This window comes from Podarcis vaucheri (genome assembly GCF_965113315.1).
Source record: "Podarcis vaucheri genome assembly, chromosome: 17".
Lineage (NCBI taxonomy): Eukaryota > Metazoa > Chordata > Lepidosauria > Squamata > Lacertidae > Podarcis > Podarcis vaucheri.
In genome coordinates, this window is record NC_138755.1 from 27,403,511 (window position 1) to 27,425,879 (window position 22,369).

The 22,369-nt window shown below is 43.6% G+C and overlaps 1 protein-coding gene and 1 long non-coding RNA gene across 9 annotated transcripts in view; both read left to right on the forward strand.

Annotated features, from left to right (window-relative positions):
- The window catches only part of LOC309522205, a 218,734-nt gene that overhangs the window by 40,097 nt on the left and 156,268 nt on the right, over positions 1-22,369 (forward strand). The gene's annotated exons all lie outside the window — the stretch shown is intronic.
- The window catches only part of KIAA1958, a 71,271-nt gene continuing 65,757 nt past the window's right edge, over positions 16,856-22,369 (forward strand). For 3 of the 8 annotated variants that reach the window (XM_082204786.1, XM_082204787.1, XM_082204785.1), the window contains exon 1: positions 16,859-17,193. The gene's annotated coding sequence lies outside the window, so the exon portion shown is untranslated. Of the gene's footprint in view, positions 17,194-17,891; positions 17,983-18,289; positions 18,405-22,369 lie in introns of those variants that run through there. The other 5 variants (XM_082204788.1, XM_082204784.1, XM_082204781.1 and 2 more) reach the window with 4 other exon arrangements.

The window sequence follows — 22,369 nt, forward strand, 5'->3', positions numbered from 1 at the left end:
TGTGTGGAAAAGTACCTTGCTTCTCAAACTTAATCCATTCTGGAAGTCTGTTCCAAAACCAAGGCGTTCCAAAACCAAGGCTCGCTTTCCCATAGAAAGTAATTTGAAATGGATTAATCCATTCCAGACTTTTAAAAACAACCCCTAAAACAGCAATTTAACATGAGTTTTACTATCTAACAAGACCACCGATCCATAAAATGAAAGCAATAAACAATGTACTGCAGTCACACAATCAATCAGTAGCTGAACTGGGTTCCACACAGTCACAAAAACAAAACAAAAAAGAACTGTGAAAACGCAAAATAAACAGCAAAAAACAAACAGACCTCAGCATAACATTCAAAACAAGTGTGGCACTCAAATTGGAAGCGTAACACTCAAAACGGAGCACGTTCGGCTTCCGAAAAACGTTCGCAAACAAGAACGCTTACCTCCGGGTTTGCAGTGTTTGGGTTCCAAGTTGTTTGAGTACCAAGGCTTTTGAGAACCAAGGTGCCACTGTACTGAACGGTCCTGTTTTTTTCTTCTTCTTGACATAATGGGCAGGTGGGTAGGCTGTTTTCGGTAGAAGGGGAATGCAGGTAGAAGGGGAATGCAGTCTGTGCTAAGTATGAACAGGCTGGTGTTTTCTTCTTGCATAATCCTTGTCATGTTCCCCCATTTTATTTATAAAGCAATCCCAGCACATAATAGAATTAAAAAAAATAACCTCTATACAGTTTACAAAAAGCCAATGAAATCGCAGCATTAAATAAAATTTCCTAAAGATAATATTGAAGCAAAATAACAAGCAAAAATGAGCAGTCTAGAAAATGAAAATAATAAAATGCCACCGGGAAAGCTTGGGTAAAGACAAGCTTCGTCTCTGCCTCACAAATTACCTGAGGGAAAATATTCCATTGTGTGGGTTGCTATCTCCAAGACGACTTGCGTCTGCATTGTCACTGAGTGACAACCTGCTGGTCACAGTCTCCTTGGCCTCAGGTACCTGGAGAGGCAATCTGCTAGGTGCAGTCACACCTTGGATCCCAAACGCCTTGCGAGTCGAACATTTTAGCTCCTGAACGCTGCAAACTGGTTTGCGAACGTTATTTGGAACCCGAACGTCCGACACGACTTCTAATTGGCTGCAGGAGCTTGGTTTGGTTTCCAGACGTTTTGGAAGTCAAATGGGCTTCCGGAACGGATTCCGTTTGACTTCCGAGGTACCACTATATTCTGGTCCCACGTCGTTTAGAGATTTACATGTCAATAACGAAACCTTGGAACACTGCTGATAGCTAATAGGATTCTTTGCAGCCCAGCTTTCTTTCTCTTCCCCACTCATCAATTGCATTCACTATCCTTGGGAATGTGCTTGTGTTTTGTGACAAAGAAAGTATACCTTACTATAAAGGTAAAGGGACCCCTGACCATTAGGTCCAGTCGTGGCCGACTCTGGGGTTGTGGCGCTCATCTCGCTTTATTGGCCGAGGGAGCCGGCGTACAGCTTCCGGGTCATGTGGCCAGCATGACTAAGCCGGTTCTGGCGAACCAGAGCAGCGCACGAAAACGCCGTTCACCTTTCTGCTGGAGCGGTACCTATTTACCTACTTGCACTTTGACGTGCTTTCGAACTGCTAGGTTGGCTGGAGCAGGGACCAAGCAATGGGAGCTCACCCCGCCGCGGGGATTCAAACTGCCGACCTTCCGATTGGCAAGTCCTAGGCTCTGTGGTTTAACCCACAGCGCCAGCCGCGTCCCTACCTTACCAAAGTGTCATCTAAAAAAGGGTTCGTTCATACACCTATGCATTCGGCAGAATGAAGAGGTAGCATGAATTGGACTACTTCCGGCTGCAGGTAGAGTGCCTTTTTAAAAAATATTATGATTTAGACTCTGCAACTGTGTTTCTCATCCAATGAGGCCCACCTACCCACCCAAGGAGGTGTGTATATGAAGATTTCGGCGAGGGCCTGAGTGTTTTCCCCCAAATATGTACAATATACAGTAAGTCAAAACTAAAGTCACAATATTTCAATCATTTTGAAAAGTCAAGTAAAATAATTGAGGGAGCCATATTTGTGGGGGAGCATGGAGTTTTTATGATAGTTAATGGGGTTGTGGATTTAAAAAGTTTGAGGGACACCACGAGAGAGAGCGCTGCACAGTGTTGCAAACTTCCCATTTGGGGCTTTGACTCCACCCACTGTTAGCTGCAGGCCGTGATTAACTAAATGACTATTAATTGGGGGGGGGGGAGTTTCCCACCCCTAGGTAAAGGGAAAGTAAAAAGTCCACATGTCTCCAGGTTTACTACACAGATCTTCTCCAAGGTAATATCTTTGATGCTGAGAGTCCCAACTGGTAATATAGATGGATCACTTCACAGACATTCCAAGCAATTGTGATTTGATTGGGTAAGCTTTTGAGTTCAAATCAGAAATGCTAGTGGGATTTCACAGTTGTAGAAAACTGTTTCGCCACAATTTAAACTATTTCATCTGGAAAACCTATCTGCAAATAACTGCAGGTCAGAAGCTCTCCATTGTTTTATAGCAAAACAAACAAACCTGTAGATAGTGTTTGAGATGCTACTCAATTGAAACAATGTAATCTTGGAGTTGGGCAGAACTATTTCAGAAGTGTTTTTTTCTTAAGATTCCCCTGAAAACCGAATAGCTGAAAGCAAAGGTAGAAAATAGTTCTGGAAACGCAGATTAAGATTGCACTAAGGAATATTCTCCCTGGGATACAGACTTCTGAGTAAACATGCATAGGGTTATGATACTGAGCTCAGAGTCTGCCTGTGTGCCGTCCACTTTCCTCCCTGCCCTCATTTTCTGTGTTTTGTTCTATAACAGTCACACAAGCTGCAACCTCTAGTGGGAGACCACATCAGGGGAGCTGAGATGGTCATTTTAATATTTTATTCTGGTTTTCAGCTTCCAGATCACTGTGGGGCTGTTCTTAGGCTGGATGATAGTGGGAGGAAAAGAGAAAAGGTTATACATGGAGGGGTAATTCTGGAGAAAGAAAAGCACCAAATGAAGTGGTTAAAGTGCCTGTTGCATGCTTTCTCCCTCCCTCCGTCCGTCCGTCCCTCCCTCTCCCCCCCCTCTCTCCCCCCCCTCTCTCTGTGTTTTTCTCCCCCAACCCCCCAGAATTGCTGGTCTTCTTTTCAAGATTGTAGCCCAAACAGCTGCATTACCTAAAAAAGGGAAATATGGTGGTGGTGGTGGTGGGGAGTTCACGCAATTAACGTCACCTATCGTTTGAGCCATAAATTCACTGAGGCACTCTGTCTCTGTTGAAGCTTCAGTACTTCAGAGTGCAGGTGTGGTTTTGCGTGAGCTGTTTTCCATCCCGAAAACAAAAGCAAAGCCTGCTGCACGTAGAAAACAAGATTAATCTGCAGAAAATTTAATTTGAGGGAAGCAATTTTTATTGATCACCCACTCTGCAAGTAAAGCAGAGCATGCCAATTTGGGGAGATGGGGGAGATTAAGTGTAAACTTAGCCCACTCTCTACAGGGCTAGTCTTCTATTTGCATGGAAATTCCCACCACCCACCCAAAAGCATTCCCCCCCCAAAAAAAGCCTCCCATGATGCTCTCCATTGTACAATTCAGTGTTCAAATTGCAGAAAAGATACAAAAGGCATGGCCCCCCTCGACTAGCTGTCATTCTTGGAGGGCATGATTTAATAGAACCATGGGGGGATGAGTCAAAGGAATGGGCCTTGTGCATAGAGACACCTTTCAATTTGAGCACTGTTATGATCTGTTGAGGGACGAGGGCTTGCCGATCAGAAGGTTGGCTGTTCAAATCCCCACAACGGGTGAGCTCCCGTTGCTCAGTTCCTGCTCCTGCCAACCAAGCAGTTAGAAAGCACGTCAGAGTGCAAGTAGATAAATAGGGACCGCTCCGGCGGGAAGGTAAACAGTGTTTCCGTGCGCTGCTCTGGTTTCGCCAGAAGTGGCCTAGTCATGCTGGCCACATGACCTGGAAGCTGTCTGCGGACAAACGCCGGCTCCCTCGGCCTATAGAGCGAGATGAGTGCGTAACCCCAGAGTCGTCCACGAGTGGACCTAATGGTCAGGGCTATCTTTACCTTTACCTTTATGATCTGTTGAACCACCTTGGAATTCTATGTCCTCAGTGCACTGCATGTGTAGGCTAGGCCTGTTTTTGCTGCCATCACAATTTCCTGCTATTTTTATCTAAAATGGAAATGAGGGACAGTGGCAGGGGAGGGGGAATCAAGTCCACAACCTGCTCTCTCCCCATCCTCTTTTTTCTTAGGGCTGCAAACTTTAATTGCTAGATTAATTTATTAAAGTATTAGTGTATTAGATTAGTAGCCTCCGTTTTAAAGAGGGCACATTTTTATTGATGGGGCTTTGTGAGTTCACAATATGCTTTTTCTTAGGCTGTTTTGATTTGTTAACATTAAGAGGGCATTGAAAATGAAAAGGCTCGTGTTTCTTCTAATAATAAATCATGACAGCTTTTATTTAATTTTCAGTTAGCTCCAAAAGCTTAAAGACTTTAGAAACACATGTAACTGAAAAAGAATGATGTTCAGAATTTTATTTTTATTTTTGCCTGAAGGAGAAATTTGTTAAACCAAACAGTACAGTGTCCCTATCAAATACACTAAGGTTGACAATTTAATCAGTGCAAATGAAACAAAACTAGTTTAGCATTGCTGGTTCAGGGTTTGGGGATTGCACCCTAGTATAGTGTGGCTAAAAGACTCAGCTATGGATTGGGAAGTTCCAGTTGTCACTTCTGCCATTAACTCACGAGGAGACCTTAAGCAAGCCTGTTCAGCTTCTCTATTTGTACTATGAGGAATAATACTGAATTGCCTTGCAGTGTTGCTTTCGGGATTACAACTAGATAACGGTTCTGAAACATTTTCAACACTTGAAGGTGCTATACAAATGCAACATATACCGTACTTTTCTCTGTATAAGACTAGGGTTTTTTTACTGAAAAAAATTGTTTAAAATCGGGGGTCCTCTTATGCATGGGTAGTTCCTGGGGACGGACGGACGTGGGATTGGTTGATGCCGCAAGCCGGAGATGGTCTGTAGCGTCTTATTGGCGTCTGTGGCAAGGGGTGGTGTTGATTGGATGTTGCTGTGGCAATTGGGCGGGCAATAGGTGATAGACGTTAGGAGGCTGTTGCGACGCACACGAGTGTCAGCGTCGGCCAGGCGGGTGAGTGGCTATTGACAAAAAAAAAAAAAAAAAAACCCTTCAACAACTCTGTGCAATCTCCCCCCATTTTTTAAATTTTCTTTAGTTTTAGTCCCCCAACATAGGGGGCGTGTGTTATACATGGAAAAGTATGGTAATTATTTAGTAAAACAGGACCTCCTCAATGAAAAATATCAGTAACAGCCAGATAATCCTTTGTAAAATGCCTTATTCTCCTGGCCTGGCTAATTCACCATTGATGATGGACACCCTTCAGCATTGCCCAGAAACCTCTCCAACACACTGAGATTCTGTGACAGATACATAGAATTTTTTACGTGCAGAAGGGATGCTATGAAAGTAAGAAGTTTGTGAAGCAACACTAAAGAGCACCAGATTTTTATTTGTTCTCCTGGTTTTTATATTTTCAGGCCACTTCCATGGTCCCATATAGGCCTGTAAAAGCCTGTGGCAATATATTCTCAAATAAAGTTGTGAAGCAGATCTCGTTCAGAGGGATTATCTCTGAGCTCTAAAGAGTAGCCGTTTTCCCAGTGAATAAGCCTTTTGTAACTTACGCATGTGATGTTTATGTTCTCTGAACGTTTCATGTTTGCCAGAAGAATAGCAGTGACCTTTTTCAAAGCGACACACACAGAGATGTATGCTCAGACTCCCACTGTGATTTTGTGTATTTCACACAGCCTAGCAACTTCCACATTAACTGCAAGACAAAGTGCAGTCTGGTTTTGCCTGTGCGTTTTGTCCTCTGCTGGATTTATCTGCCCCCACCCCCGTCTCCCTCTTCAATATTAAACCTGATTATAGAAGAAAATGGCACATACCAATGTGAATTTAGATGGAGGTCAGTGGAGAGATGCAGTGAAAAATAGAAAGGGCAGGAAGGAATAATTACACCCCACCCACCCATCTGCAGACCTCCTAGGTAGGACTCCATCAGTTTTATAAGAAGTAAGAGTTTCTGTTGCAGCTTCTTCACTGCCTCCCTGTGTTTCCTAACTCTACTCCATACCTTTTAAATATGATAATTCTGGACCGAAGGAGACCATTTGTGGAGGGAGGAGAGCTGCCTTGGAAAAAAAAATTATTCCACTTTTACCAGAGAAATATTATTCACAAGTGAGGGGGACAAAGGTCTTGTAACGATGAGCATGATCTAAAATTGAACATAATATGTAGTGCAATTTTTTTTCTAGGAAAAAGAGGTGCCAGAATTCACCACGAACTTCTCCCTTGTTCTCTTAGAATGGCAATAGCGCCCACCTGAGAGGTGCTGGAACTGAGTTGAGTTCCGGCAAGTTCCGGCCAGGGAAAAAAAAGCCCTAATAATATGTGAGAAGGATTGGGGGCTCAGGGACACAACGTTAGGGACAAAGGCTTCAGTCTGACCATACCTCAGTATACCGTATTTTTTGCTCTATAAGACTCACTTTTTCCCTCCTAAAATGTAAGGGAAAATGTGTGTGTGGCTTATGGAGCGAATGCATGCTGTGCAGCTATCCCAGAAGCCAGAACAGCAAGAGGGATGGCTGCGCAGCGATCCCTCTTGCTGTTCTGGCTTCTGGGATTCAGAATACTTTTTTTCTTGTTTTCCTCCTCCAAAAACTAGGTGCGTCTTATGGTCTGGTGCGTCTTATAGAGCGAAAAATACGGTAGTTAGAGTATTAGATTTTTAATCTCGGGGTTGTAGGTTTGATCCTGATGTTGGGCAAACAATTCCTGCATTGCAGGGGGTTGGACTGAATGACTTTGTGGTTTCTTCCAGTTCTACCATTCTATGGTTCTATTAACAGAGTCTGCAATCTTCACCAGAGTTCAATCTTTCATGCAAAATGCAAGACGTGTACTCTGCTTTAGAATGGGACAACCAGAGAGGGTTTGCTCTGCAGTAGTGTCCCAATGATGGGATGCCCTCTCCTTTGACTGCAAATTGGTACCTGCTCTTTTGAGTTCTTGGCAACAGGTGAAAACCTATTTATTCCACCTGGCCTCTAGAGTGACTTAATTACCTGAGCCTTGTTCTGATTGCTCAGCTGCTGTTCCTGTATTATGACATTATTTCCTCCTTTTATCTCTGTAAATGTGATTGTATTCTTTGTGCTTTTAATATTTTGACTTTATCCCACTCCGATACCATGTATGAATAAGGGCAGGCTAATTTTTCAACAAACAAAACAAAACAAAACATACCAATAAGTCCAAAGGGCATTTGGAGAAATTAATTATGGATAGATCTCTGAATAAACCTATTGCAAACACCAGGTGTTGCTGCAAACACGTTTGCGTTATTTTCAGCAGGCTGGGTCTCTCTGAACCCACAAGAGAACATTTTATATCCTAATACTTTATGGATCAAAAGAATTCTGCTGATGTTGCCAGTCAGGTTGCTACATTACTAACTATGGACAGAGCAGATCTGGGGAACTGCAATTCCCCCCCCCCCTTGTTTTTCCTCATTGGCACCTATATATCTGTCTAGTTTACTAATTTAGATGGGTTTATGCATAAATCCCTTTTCTCTCTCCAAAAAAGGGAGGAGAGGAATGTTTGCTCTGTGTTATTGACAATGCTATACTATAGTTGTTTAATACTTCATAGCAACAATAGCATAGCATTGTCACCAATACAGAGCGAACCTGCCTACAGCATTTCACAGGTGGAAAGAGAGAGACTCCTTTATGTTGCAGCCCTGTTTTCACACCAAGCTATAGTGCCTGAACCTATTCCCACGTTTGCTGAATGTACTACTACAACTTCTACATGCAGTATTCATTTACTCTGCTATAGCTTGCTCTGGAGTGATTTAAAAGTGAATAGAGTTTTAACCTGATTTAAAAGTGAAATTTTGTTCTGTTTGTTAAAGATTCACTAGAACAGACTTCTCCATCCGGTGCCCTTCAGATGCTTCATACTGCCTGGAACTTATGGGATTTGTGCTACGAAACATCTGAAGGACACTGGGTTGGGGAAGGCTCTACCACAACAACATGCTTTGCTACAATACATTATCAACAGTTCAAAATGAACTGCACCAGCTGCAGCTAGTAATTGGCAGAATTTTGTGAGTTTGCTCTGTCCTGCAGTTTCCCACTCCCGAATTCCTGCTTAACGCTTGGAGAGTTTCCAAAACATAATTCTGAAATTGGAGGATGGGCAATTTGCTGCAACTTTCTGTTCCTTCCACTGTTCCACTGGGATCTTTCCCTCCCCCTTCTGTTACTCATATGCATTGATAAATCAATGTATGTATGCTTGAATCAAGATTCTTTTTGCTTAATGCATTATTGATCTACACAAGTGCATGACTACCATAGAAGAGAAATATATATATATATATATACAAAATAACTGAAGAAACCAAAAGCTGTGGCCAACTGTATGCTTGAATTCCAGAATTAAATTCAGAATTGCAGGAACACCCTATGCAAAAGAATCTTGATAGAATTGTTATTTCCATGTGATTAAAATAAAAAATGTTCGCAAGCATATTGGTGATTCAAAGGAAGAGAAAGGCACTGAATTGAAGTGGCGAGAGCTTCGGGAAGTGGTGAGAGCTTCATTTGAATAGCACCTTGGAAATTTGTATTTCTCTAGTTCTGTTTATGAAAGCAAAACAGATAATGATCTGGTGATAAATTTAGGATTCATTCAGAAACATCATTAGCTACTGCTTATGTAAGGACAGTCCACTTCATAGTCCCTAGGCTGCAATCCTGACCTCATTGATGTGGAAATAAGCCTCACTGAATTCAATAAGACTAACTTCCTATAAAGTACACAGGATTAGGATTGCACAATTATTGCATATGCACAAGAGATAAGGCACATCTGTTTTCTTTGGCCTCTCCTAACAAAGAAAAAGCAGAGACATCACCTTGCCAACAAAGGTCCGCATAGTTAAAGCCATGGTTTTCCCAGTAGTGATGTATGGAAGTGAGAGCTGGACCATAAAGAAGGCTGATTGCCGAAGAATTGATGCTTTTGAATTATGGTGCAGGAGGAGCCTCTTGAGAGTCCCATGGACTGCAAGAAGATCACACCTATCCATTCTGAAGGAAATCAGCCCTGAGTGCTCACTGGAAGGACAGATTGTGAAGCTGAGGGTCCAATACTTTGGCCACCTCATGAGAAGAGAAGACTCCCTGGAAAAGCCCCTGATGTTGGGAAAGATTGAGGGCACAAGGAGAAGGGGACGACAGAGGACGAGATGATTGGAGAGTGTTCTCAAAGCTACGAACATGAGTTTGACCAAACTGCGGGAGGCAGTGGAAGACAGGAGTGCCTGGCGTGCTCTGGTCCATGGGGTCATGAAGAGTCAGACACAACTAAACCACTAAACAACAACAACAAAGAGTCTGAAAAGATGCCCCTGAGAATAGGCTCGGTCTCTACAAAGAAACACTGTTGTATAACTATTACAAGAGCCACAGATTGTCTAGGGTTTTCCCCGAACTGTTAATCTCATACTGGTTACCACTGTACTTTTAAATCTTCACATGATTGTGGGTTATTGCTTCTGTATTTCCCCCCTCTGTGTATGTTCAATTTTTATTGAATTTTTTGTTCAATTTTTATTGAACATACCTTCTCACTAGAGAAGGTGTGGAACACCCTCCTATCTGATGCCAAAGAGATAAACAAGTATCTGACGTTTAGAGGACACCTGAAGGCATTTAGAAGACATCTTTAGGGAATGACTAATGTTTTAATGTATTTTTAATCTTTGTTGGAAGGGGAAACCCAGCCAGATGGGAGGGGTACAAATAATTTCTTCTTCTTCTTCTTCTTCTTCTTCTTCTTCTTCTTCTTCTTCTTCCAACCTGGACCCTAAAGTATGGTATCATTTTTAGTGTCACAGTTACAGATCTCAGGAAGTTGCTAGTCTATTCAAGTTTAGTGAACCTGAATAATAAAGGGTTCATGAACAGGACTATCTTTGTCCTAATACATACAGAAGCATATTGCTTCAAAAGTAGTTAAATATGTAAAAATCTAAGACACTGCATAGTGAAAATAATACTGTACTGTATACTGAAAAGTGAAGATTATATTTATAATCACCGCCCAATGTGTTCTTTGGTTTGGCAACGTATCCAGAAGATACAATGTGTTATCCTCAGGTAATTAAAAATGCCTTTCCATATATTGTTAATAATTCCATTCAACCACCTACTCTCTAATTAGGTCACCTGCTTTACTGGGTTTATTCATCTTTTATAATTGTGAGAATAAATTGTGGCTAAAATTAGTTGCACAACCTATTTATGGCCTTATCATATGAGCTGCCATATGGGCTTAAGAAATCTGCAGGTCGAGAAAGCAAAGTCTATTGTGTTCTGCTTTCTACAGAGAAGAGCCATTTCAACAAAACGCCTCCACTGCCACTTCACACAGGGCCAGTGTGTCTGTTACACAATCCTTTGCATAAGTAGTTGGAAATACCTCTCATGGTGTTCAGTACGGCTTATTCCCAGGTAAGTGTTACACAGCGTTAGGCAACTATAACATACCGGTAATTTCTTCTTCCAGCTAGAATCATTATACAAGCACGTAGCTCCCGAATGTCTTATGCAAGACATACATGCCTTGTCTTGACACTGAAATGAACCTATTCTGATTTTTCTTGCATCTATGATATGTTATAAGAAAAAGCTGCTCTTTTTCCTTTATGGAATACCCAAGAGTCCTCTTTTTAGGTTCCCTATCAGCAGGAGAAAATAACAGAGGCCAACTAGAGAATATTGAGAAGCAAGGCAGCTAGTAAGCCTGATCTTTATTAAAGCTGTTGCAACAGGGTACTCACAACCACATGCAGCAGGGAGGAGGGACCCAGAAGAAAGGTGTGCCCGCCCTTATATAGACTTTTAAAATTGCCCACCCTCAAACTCCAGACCACCCCCAGAAACATCATACATACATCACAGAAGGAGTGTAGCCCAAGACCACCCCCCAGATACATCACACCTACATCACAGAAAAGGTGGTCTACAACAGAAATCTGAGTGCGTTGTTTATCTCCTGTCTGGCAAGTTACCTGATTGCATTATCTGGGTTTTGGCCACTCTTGTTATTATAACTACTTAATTCCTGAATCTAGGTCACAGGTGACAGGCTCACACCCTGTTCAATCTTGAATGTGCCCTTAAGACAGGATTTGTGAGGAAAGAGACAATGGGGAGGTTTCCCACTTTGACCTTAAAATTCTTATAACAGATACTTTTGCACGTGTTACTCTGCAAGTAGAGCGGATGATGTATGAGCCTTTCCCTGTTTAGGGAACATTGATATAACACAAGGGATGTGGTGAGGACCCATCTGAAGCAAAGAACAGCATCTCTGGTACTTTAATTAACTGTTTATGCTGCTTTCCCCCTGGAGAGATGCAAACTCTCTGGAGGTAATCCCAGTGTAACCCTCATTTGTATTTAGGGATGTTACAGAATTCAAAATTATTATTTTTTTAAAAAAATCTTTTTAAACCTTGCCACTTCATGCCTTGTGTCTCCTGTTAATAAAGGGGTTGATTGCGCTGTGGTATTTCAACTGCTTTCCCCTTATGGGCTCAAGTGTTTGTGGCTTATTAGAATCTCTGTTATAAACACTACACATCCGCAGTGCTGGGGTATGTGTGTCTAAATTATCCAGACACGTATAAACTATTTGGTTTTGCTTTATCAATAATACTTCAGGAGAGTGTTTTTGTAAGAAATGAGGTGCTGGGATGCATATTTTGATAAAAGTGCCATGGAAGCCAGCACAAATAGACTGCCATGGGCAGCAAAAATGGAAGGAAGGAAGGAAGGAAGGAGTATCATCACAAAAAGTACTGCTTCTGGGGGAGGATTTGTCTCAACTAGGGAGACTTTTCAGGCCTTTGCAGTGGTTTAAATCAATCAACCAACCACTCACTTCAGTGATTATTTATACTGTTACAGGCCATCCCCAAATTCCAGGGGACTTGGCACTTTGTGTTTTCTTTTTTTAATATTTCATTTTCATTTTTTAAACAATGTTCTTATACATTCACATCATTTTCAATCTACCTAGATCCCTTGGACTTCCCCCCAGCCCAGCCCACCCGGTTTCCAATTTCCCCCTATATTTTTTTTTTTGCATCTAATTACATTTTTCTAATCCATTTGATCTCCTTTTTTACCTTGACTCATATTACATTATAAGTGTTACAACAATCCTGGTAACGTTTTTAAGTATGCACAGTGGTCTTTCAGATATTCTATAAACTCTTCCCACTCTTGACTGAATTTCTTATCATCTTGGTGTCTGATCCTCAAGGTCATCTTTGTCATTTCGGCATAGTCCAGTATCGTGGTTATCCATTCTTCTTCAGTTGGGACTTTCTCTTCCTTCCACTTCTGGGCAAGTAGCATTATTGCGGCTGTTGTTGCATACATAGTCTTTGTAAATCTTTTGGTATTTAATCTCCTGTTAACCCTAGTAAGAAGGCTTCTGGTTTTTGATAAAAGTTATCTTAAACATTTTTTTCCAGTTCATTATATATCATTTCCCAGAAGTCTTTTACTATTTTACATGTCCACCACATGTGGTAAAAAGTACTTTCTTTATCTTTACACTTCCAACATAAGTTGGAGGTGTTTTTATACATTTTTGCTAATTTTACTGGAGTCAAATACCAACGGTACATCATTTTCATGTAGTTTTCTTTCAATCAAACTGTAAATTTTAAGTCCTCTTTCCATAACTTCTCCCATAAGTTAAATTGTATATTATAAACCACATTTTTTGCCCTGTCAGGGTTTGTGTTTTCTTGGGGAAAATGAGGCACAGTAGAGACTGGTGTCTTTATGAAATGTGGTTTATTCACACACATTTACACCTGAGTTAGCCAGGATAGCTCAGTCAGTAGAGCATGAGACTCTTAATCCCAGGGTTGTGGAATCTAACCTTCTATGCCTACAATTCTGTGATTCTATGATGTTTGATACAATGTGCTAATAAAATGGGGGAGAACTTCAAACAGAGACAGCCTGTTTCTACAATCCAGAAATAGCAGTCAGATTTTACTTTGATGCAAGAAATTTAGGTGGCATTCCCAAACACAGTTACTCGGGAGTAGGTCCTGTCAAGCTCAAATACCTCTTCCAAAATTAATATTTGCTTTTTGAGGGGGAGGGACCCTGGAGCCAACAGGGGACAACACCCCACTCCCATCGATGGCTGCAGGGAAGAAATGCTCCTTAGACCCTTGGCAGGGAAGAAAATGATTGTTTCCCCTTCCACCACTGCTCTGGTCCCCCATTAATTATTGCCCACCCAAAATCAATTTGCATTTTTTAAATATAAATGGCAAAGATGCACTTAATACCACATTGTTAGAAAATTGTAGCATGCACACACATAGCAGACTCACACTCCACAGAAAACCAATTATTCACCCTTCAAAATTCAGCAAATATCCCCTGAGAAAAACCGCACTTTATTTTAGTACACAGAACAATCCCAAAAGCCAACCTGGCGCTCCTAATTAATGACTCTAAATATTTCCCCTGCAGAAGGAAATATCTTGGAGAAACCTTTCCCCATAGTTCTTTCACTTACAAATCCTTCAAATCCTGTGACCTGGATTCAAGAACTGAAGAAGAGTTTGGATTTGATATCCTGCTTTATCACTACCCTAAGGAGTCTCAAAGCGGCTAACAATCTCCCTTCCCTTCCTCCACCACAACAAACACTCTGTGAGGTGAGTGGGGCTGAGAGACTTCAGAGAAGTGTGACTAGCCCAAGGTCACCCAACAGCTGCACGTGGAGGAGCGGAGATGCGAACCCGGTTCCCCAGATTATGAGACTACCGCTCTTAACCACTACACCACACTGGCTCTCTGACTGAAGTTATTGACTATCTCAAAAGAAGGGCTAGACTGCCCAGGCGAGGCAGTCAAGTACAGTGGTACCTCGGGTTAAGTACTTAATTCGTTCCAGAGGTCTGTACTTAACCTGAAACTGTTCTTAACCTGAAGCACCACATTAGCTAATGGGGCCTCCTGCTGCCGGAGCACAATTTCTGTTCTCATCCTGAAGCAAAGTTCTTAACCTGAAGCACTATTTCTGGGTTAGCGGAGTCTGTAACCTGAAGCGTATGTAACCCGAGGTACCACTGTAAAACATTATCAGGGATCTTGGGAGATAGGAGAGATGCAGCACTCTCCAATTTCTGCCGTGGACTGCCTCTTTCTGTGATGTATGGATGATGCTTTTTGGGTAGTCTTTGCAGTGGCGTAGTGTGGGTTGTCAGCACCCGGGGCAAGGCAAGTAATTTGCGCCCCCTAACCCGTGGATTTGCACCCCCTAACCCTAACCCCCAGATGTTGCGCCCAGTGCAGCCTGCCCCCTCTGCACCCCCCATGCTACGCCACTGAGTCTTTGCCTAAGGGGCCAGGCAATTTCTAAAGTCTTTAAAAGTTATTGCACACCTTTGTCCTGGGTCCTTGCGTCCTTGCAAGGGGAGGGGGGCTCTATTGCAACAGAAAAATAAAGATCTGCCTTATTTTCCCTGGATCCCTGCCGCCACCCATTCTTCTCTGACCGATAATTCACTGGGGGTACACAAACTGAGTCCTTTGATGGGGAGCTGGGCTGCAAAAGCCAACCCCATTTTGCAGTTTGGCCCTTAGATGCATAGCTGTCAACTTTTCCCCTTTTTAAAGGGAAATTTCCCTTATTCCGAATAGGATTCCTCGCAAGAAAAGGGAAACGTTGACAGCTATGAACTTAGATGCGTGCCTTTAGAGAAGAATCTGCCACCCACACTTGATGTTTTCCTGGAGAGAAGCGGGAACCTACTACGAAGCGTGGAGGGAGTCTGACGCTATGGAAATCTCCTGCAATTTCTACGGGATCCAGCAAGCTGCAGCCGTGCCTCAGAAAACACTCTCCCCGGATCGAGAAACAACTGGGTTGGGGGCGGAGGACGACAGGAGCCCAGCGCCTCACTTCGGCTCTCTCTCTCTCTCTCTCCCCTCCGCCACGCTTTTCCTAGTTCCCAAACAACAACAATTACACACCAACATGACAAACGAGAGATCTGTCGATTTAGTGATGGAAAATATCCCCCTTGCTGCTGCTTTCTGTGCTGCTTCTGCACACAGAGAGCGCGGAGAGAGCTCTTCCCGCCCGGCTCTTTCCCCGAAGGCGGACATTTGCTTCGACGTTGTATTGAACGTGCTGCTTATTGCCTCGCCGTTGAATAACACGCTCCCTCCCTCCCTCCTCTCTCCCGCTCCTCCATCTTCCTCCCTCTCCCTCTTCAGGGAGATTAGGCGCCCCTCTCTGCGCTAGGAGAAGGCGGGAGACGACGCTCCCCGGATAGCAACGCTAATAAAGGCGTCCTGTTGTTGTGCTGTGTTACAATTCTCCACAGTCGCTCCCTTGAAACTGCGTTGTTGGGACTTCGCTCGCCATTGACCGGGATATCCTATGAAATAAACGCCGAAGAAGAATCCAAAATGAAGGAAACGAGGAAAGGAGGAGGAGGAGGAGAGCGCCCATTCTGGACTCTCTCTGAACGACCCGTGTCTTTTAACACACACATATATGCCGTGTTATATGTGCCTGGGAAGCGGATGACACCCCCCCCCTCGGTGCTGACACGTATTATTTCGCAATGCTCACGTTCTCAAAGCAAGTGCTTTGGGATTCGGCGACACGTCTAGCCTGCCTTATCTCGGCGCAAATCAACGCCTTTAAAAAAAAAGAATCGCTTGCAGGGCCGTTTTTGCTTGCAGGAATCGTTTCTGCCGTTTTTAATAGGATGCGAAAATTTGTCGGGACCGGTGCAGTTATGGCAGAACTAGTTATGGCAACGATGTTCTCTCATCTGCTCCCCGCTTCCCTCTCAGCAGGGTGGGGAGAGGAACGTGGCGGGTGGGGGGCACCAGTGGCGTAGCGTGGGGGGTGCAGGGGGGGCCGGCCGCACCGGGTGCAACATCTGGGGGTTAGGGTTAGGGGGCGCCAATTACTTGCCTTGCCCCGGGTGCTGACAACCCACGCTACGCCACTGGGGGGGCACGGTTACAGCACACCCCTACACATGCATAAAAGGCTTTGAAGATGCGCACACTGGTTTTCGCTTACGTATCTCTTTATGGATACATATATATAACATGTTATATATATGTTATATATATATAACATACTCGGCGTCTATGTATTGATCCGACAGATGTTGCATATTACACCGTATGCACTAACGCTGTGTCGAGACGCCAAGTGTATCGACTGACTGTACTCCTATAGATGGCTGTATAGTGTATAGTGAGTGTATAGTGGCGGGAGAAACCCAGCCAGATGGGCGGGGTAATAATAATAATAATAATAATAATAATAATAATAATAATAATGGGGGTTTGGCACACAAACGCCCCAATATAGTACGGTGGCGGCCGATGCCTTCCCCGCCACTCCTAGATTATCCATCACCATCTCTTTGTAGCTGAGGGCTTGAGGGAGGGATATATAGCATGGAGGTCTCCGCCTGTGTTTCTGTGTGTTGGGGCAGCGGGAGGCGGCGGCGGCGGCAGGGGCTGGCGACGCGCGTGTAACCGGGCTGGGTGTGTGTGACTTCCTGTGGTATATTTATGGCCAGGGCTTCGATTTCCGGTAGCTGATACGAGCCCTCTCTGCTCGCACGGAGCGTTTAATAATATCGCTGAGGGGGAAGGAGGAGGGAAAGCTTTCTGCACACACATACACATACACACACAAGCGCGCGCGCGCACAGTATGAGGTGAGGAGGAGGAAGACCAAGCGCGGGGATGAAAGACACCTCAGGCACACACACACACACACACACACACACACACAACACAACACACTCCCCTTCCTAGTCCGAAGAATATATGACGGTCAGGAGCGCAACCGCGCCATTCAATATCACGAATAGAGCACCGGCTCCTCCCGCCCCTCGCGACACGCGCGCCCCGCATTCCTATGGACAGGCACGTGCAGGTAGGTGGATAGGAGACCCGCGGGGAGGGGGGGGAGTGTTGGAGTTGGAGAGGGGGGGGCAAGCAGAAGCGAAATGGCGCGAGTCAGTGGAAGGGGCGCGTATGTTCTATTCTCTCTCGCGCGCGCACATTGCGAAAGGGGGGCTGGCCGCTCCGGAGTACTTTTGACAACTGAGGGGACCTGAGAGGGGGAAAGTCTTCTTCTCGCTCTGGCGTTTTGGCGGGAGGGGGCGGGAAGGCGGCTAGCGTTCAGACGAGAGAGGTGTGTGTGTGTGTGTGTGTGTGTGTGTGAGAGAGAGAGAGATAGGGCAGTTATTGAATGGAGGAAGGAGGCGATATGGGTGAGGAGCGTCTCTCCCCCCCCCAACCTCCCCCCCAAACAAACAAATAAACACTGTGTCTCTGCTGTGGCCTCTTTGGAAAGCTCGAGCTCTCGACTCCGCACTTAACGAGGGGGCTTGTATTGACCGGCATTTATTGCGCGAGCAAGTTTATTAGAGCATGAAAGGAACGAAGCGTTTGGCTCTCTTCAGTGCCGTAGCGTGGGTTGTCAGCACCCGGGGCAAGGCAAGTAATTTGCGCCCGCTAACCCGTGGATTTGCGCCCCCTAACCCTACCCCCCAGATGTTGCGCCCGGTGCAGCCGGCCCCCCCTGCACCCCCCACGCTACGCCACTGGCTCTCTTTCCTCCTCCTCTAGCGAAGGGGGAAAAGCAGAGGCTTCGAAGACGCGAGTCGAGAGATGGCTGAATTCAGAAGTGGGCACGGAGCGCGCGAGGCAGGACGGGCAGGTGTGTCGCGGGGGGTCGTGGGGAAAGCGCGTTTTCTGTGGGGTTGGAGGGAACGGGGCCGCGCGCGTTCGGGGAGGAAGCGTCGCTGTACGTGGCTGGAGTGGAGTATGGCGTGGGGTCTTCAGTTCTTAGCGGGCGCGTTATCAGCCTGGATAGCGCAGTTGGCTCCAGCAGGGTGCTGGTGACTCCAAGGTCGCAGGTTCGATCCCCGTATGGGACAATTCTTCGTTGCAGCGGGTTGGACTAGATGATCCTCAGGTTCATGTACCAATCCTATGTTCTATAGAGTATTTAGTAAGAAAGCTGGGGCAAGGTGTGGCGGGACGGGAGGATGAAGTGTCTCTCTTTGAGACAAGCGGCGCCCTGCTCTACATGCCTACTCAGAAGTAAGAGCCATCGAGCTCAACCTCTCCTGCACCCAGGTAAGTGGGCGAAGGACTCTTCCCACTCGGAAGGAGCTTACCCCCTTCTTCTATTTAATACGGATCCGCACTAGCACACGAGAATCGTTATGCCCTGGTCCTGGAATTTCGTCGTGCAGAAATCAGCCTTTCTTTACTTTGACCTAAAAAGACAAAAAGGAGAAGCAGAAAGGAGGGGTGGGGGGCAAGAAGAGCTACAAGGAAAAGCTTTCTGCTTTGTTAAGTGTGTGTGTGGGGGGATACTTCATTTCTCTATAGAGTCTCTAGTTGGTTGGAAGTTTTCTCTCTCGCGCGCTTCTCTTGCCGGGTGTCGCACGTTTGCTTGCGGCTTGTTCCCTAACAGTAGAAAGGCTGTAGAAAGGCGTCTCTCTTTGATTTTGGTAGCAAATGCATTCATTACAGTCCTCTAAAGCACAATTCTATAAACACATTGAACTCCCTGAAGCTTACTTCTGAGTGGGCATGTACAGAATTACGGCGTTCGTGGCAGAAGTCAAAGCCAGGCACTGCTAGCAGAACTAAAGGCTTAGAGTCCTAGCAAGAAGTTCAAGGGAGAAAATGCTTTCCTTCTCTCTCTCTCTCTCTCTCCGCTTCTCATTTACTTTCCCTGCAACAGAAGGGGAGCATGGAAAAGTATTAGCACCCTTCTCTCAGTAATTCTAAATTCCAGTTAGTTTTTCATCCCGAATTAAGGTAATATTCAAGTGACAAATACCGAAACCTCTGTTAACAGAGGCCCTGATGTTATCTCCTAGGATGCTTTCACTATTTTCTCATTCTCTTTATACACGGGCGTAGCCAAGGGGGGGCAGCTCCCCCATCAATAAAAATACATAGCTAACCGAGGTTCTGTCCCCTCCCCACCAAACACCCATGTTGTCTTATCAACGTTTGCAGAACATTATATGTTGCATCCAGAGCATTCACTGAGCATTCACCCTTAGTGTTTGCAGGGGCAAAAGTGGTTGTTAATTGAGCATGCATTCTGCTTTGTTTTGTGGGGAGATTAGAGAATGTTGCCTCAGTCAAGTGTTATACCACACTTTCCAAGGCATTTCCCTGTCAATTTCCTTGTTGCAAGAAGTTGGACCATTTGGGGAAGCGATTTGTTGTGCAAGACCTACAAATCAACTTTAGCTGCATAGCCTGATAAATGTTTTCTGATAAATTATTGAATCCCACCTGAAAATTGCAATGGTCCGGAAGTGCCCTCAGTCTGAAAAGTGATAGTTGGTAAACGTGTATGTAGTATATTCTCATATCTTTCTATGAAAGCTGATTAGCAGAATTTCACCTTCCCCCAAGATCCACATATTTTAGTCACCTTCGCTAACTCTGAAGTCATCTCTCTTTTGCCCAGAGTTTCTGGTGAAATGGGCTCTTGTCCACAAAGTTTATGCCACAATAAATCTGTCTTTTAAGTTTCCACAGTAAGCTTTGTTGTTTTTATATAAGCTCTTGCTATTGACTCTTAACAATAAAGTTGCATTAGTAAGGAAAGAAAAAGAGTAGATGAAACAATGTATTTTCATCCACTTTGTGGCTCTCATTCTTGTGGGCTCTACATGGCTACAAATATTTGTATGTTTTTGAAGAAAAGAGGTATGAGTCATATTTACATTTTGGCCCTGATTCTGTATATCCTTTTGGATTAAAATTCAGGATCCTATTTAATGTGTTTGTTTACAATACAGAACTGTATTGCTTTAAATTATTAGGCTCTCTGAAGTGTAGTATAAAAGTAAAGCAGCTTACTGAACTGGTTGTCATACTTACACGCTAATTGCAAAGAGACAAGACTTTTAAAACTAGATATACAATATAAGTAATAGAAAAAAGTATGCAAATAACAGTTATGTTGTTTGGGTTGCTGTTTAATATCTTATGATTTGTTATTTGGGACACTTTCTGGAACCTAGCCAAACAGGTATGTAAGATATTTTGTTTGTTTAAAGCACAGTAGCTGAAGGATATGTGTGGCAAAATGTTATACCGAGAAATGGAGTCACTAGTCGTACCTTAGAAGTCTAACGGAATCCGTTCCGGAAGTCCGTTCGACTTCCAAAATGTTCAGAAACCAAAGTGTGGCTTCTAATTGGCTGCAAGAAGCCCTGTTAGACATTCAGCTTCCAAAAGAAAGTTTGAAAACCGGAACACTCACTTCCGGGTTTCAATTGTTCGGGAGCCAATTTGTTTGGGATCCAAGGCATTCGAGATCCAAGGTAGGTATGACTATACTAGAATGTTGGATTCCAGCATCAGGGAGACCTATATTCAACTCCCCTGCCCCCATCAAATTCACTGCATGACCTTGGGCCATTGACTATAACTTTCTCCAGGTATTTTGTTTCCATGTTAACAAGTAAGGCAGGGATGAATGCCCTTGCTCTGATCCACATCACTGTCTCTCTTGGTGAAGATCCAAAGCAGGAGACTGTTGTACTCAAGGAGGCTCCTTATGTCAGATCGTCACCCTCCTCCAACTTGTGGAGGGCAACAGAGCTAGTGCATTCATTCTCACAACCCTCTTCGCGTCTTAACTGAATACGGAAACATTAATGCCTGAAGAAGACTTACATCTCAGCCTAATATGCACCATAGGGTTGCTGCGAGTATAATGTAAGGGGACATTATGCATGCTGCTCTGTTTTCCTTGAAGGAAGGGCAGGAAAAGAATATGACAAACTCAGTGAGTAGATTCTTCCATGATAAATAGAACACTTTCTTCATTTGGCATACACCTAGGGGTATACATTCGGTTGTTTCTTTTATTTGAACTCATATTGGCTCCTCCAAGCTTTGAGCAAGCAGCTCTTCAAGCCAACTTCCAGCATCACTGATTTGAAACTCTGGTAACTACATCTATATCTCACAACTTATTTCCCAGAACAGACAGCTGTAGAACATATGAGATACTGTCTTTTATTAGATTAACCAACCTGTCCAAAGACATATTAGAATTTTGAGTTTCACTGAATTCTTCATCAGGCAAAAAAGGGCATTCGGAGCATAAAAGTTTGGCTTAGCTCTTGGTTTAGACCTCTGTTTCTGAAGATTAAAGTTTAGCATGGCTAGAAATTAGATTACTTTTTGGCTAGTGATGGGCACCTTTTATGAGTTCTCAAATTACAAACTTGTAAGGTTCATGGAAAGTCCAAGTAAAACAGCACAATATGAAATAATGTTCACCTAAAGTTATCAAAGTTTTTGTGATGGCACACACATTCTTTAAATAATTGCCTAGCCATTTGCCAAATGTCCATCTTGGCTAGCAAAAACTCTTTGTGTAACTCTTCCAACATTATATGTTATTGTTATTTATTTATTACATTTATATTCCGCCTTCCATCCAAGGATCACAGGATGGTTTACAATATAAAAAACACAAAATACACAACATAGTTGCAAATGAAACAATGTATAATGACACTGTCTTTAAATATAGTATCAGATTTGATTGGAAGAATCGCTTGACTTTGCTACCGTTTCATAAGTTGTTGTGATCAAATGTACTTTATTATGGTTTGCTTTAAAAATTCCTCTTGATGTTACTTTAATTAGTTTCTTCAAAGGAGCAATGGAGCAAATTTTAATTGAGCAGAAAACCGACAAGTTATAGTAATGTGATGCCTTGCCATAGCTTCCCCCACTTTTTAACTACATACTAGTCATAATGAGCCTAAGATAGGATCCAGTCTTTGAGAGTAGTTTACTGCTTTATGCAAAAGCAAACTTGGATTTGTCATAAGAATGTAGCAGAATATATTAAGAAACATGTCAGAGAGGATGCAATTAGATAAGACAGAACCTTAAAACACAATTGTATGTAATTTGGGTTATAATCATTGATGCTAGGTGAGTGGGAAGCTATTAGTTTTGTTGAATTGGAGTATGATTGTTGAGTAAATGTAAATTTCTATATGGGGAAAAATACTATTTTTTTTTAAAAAGAAGAATCAATGTAT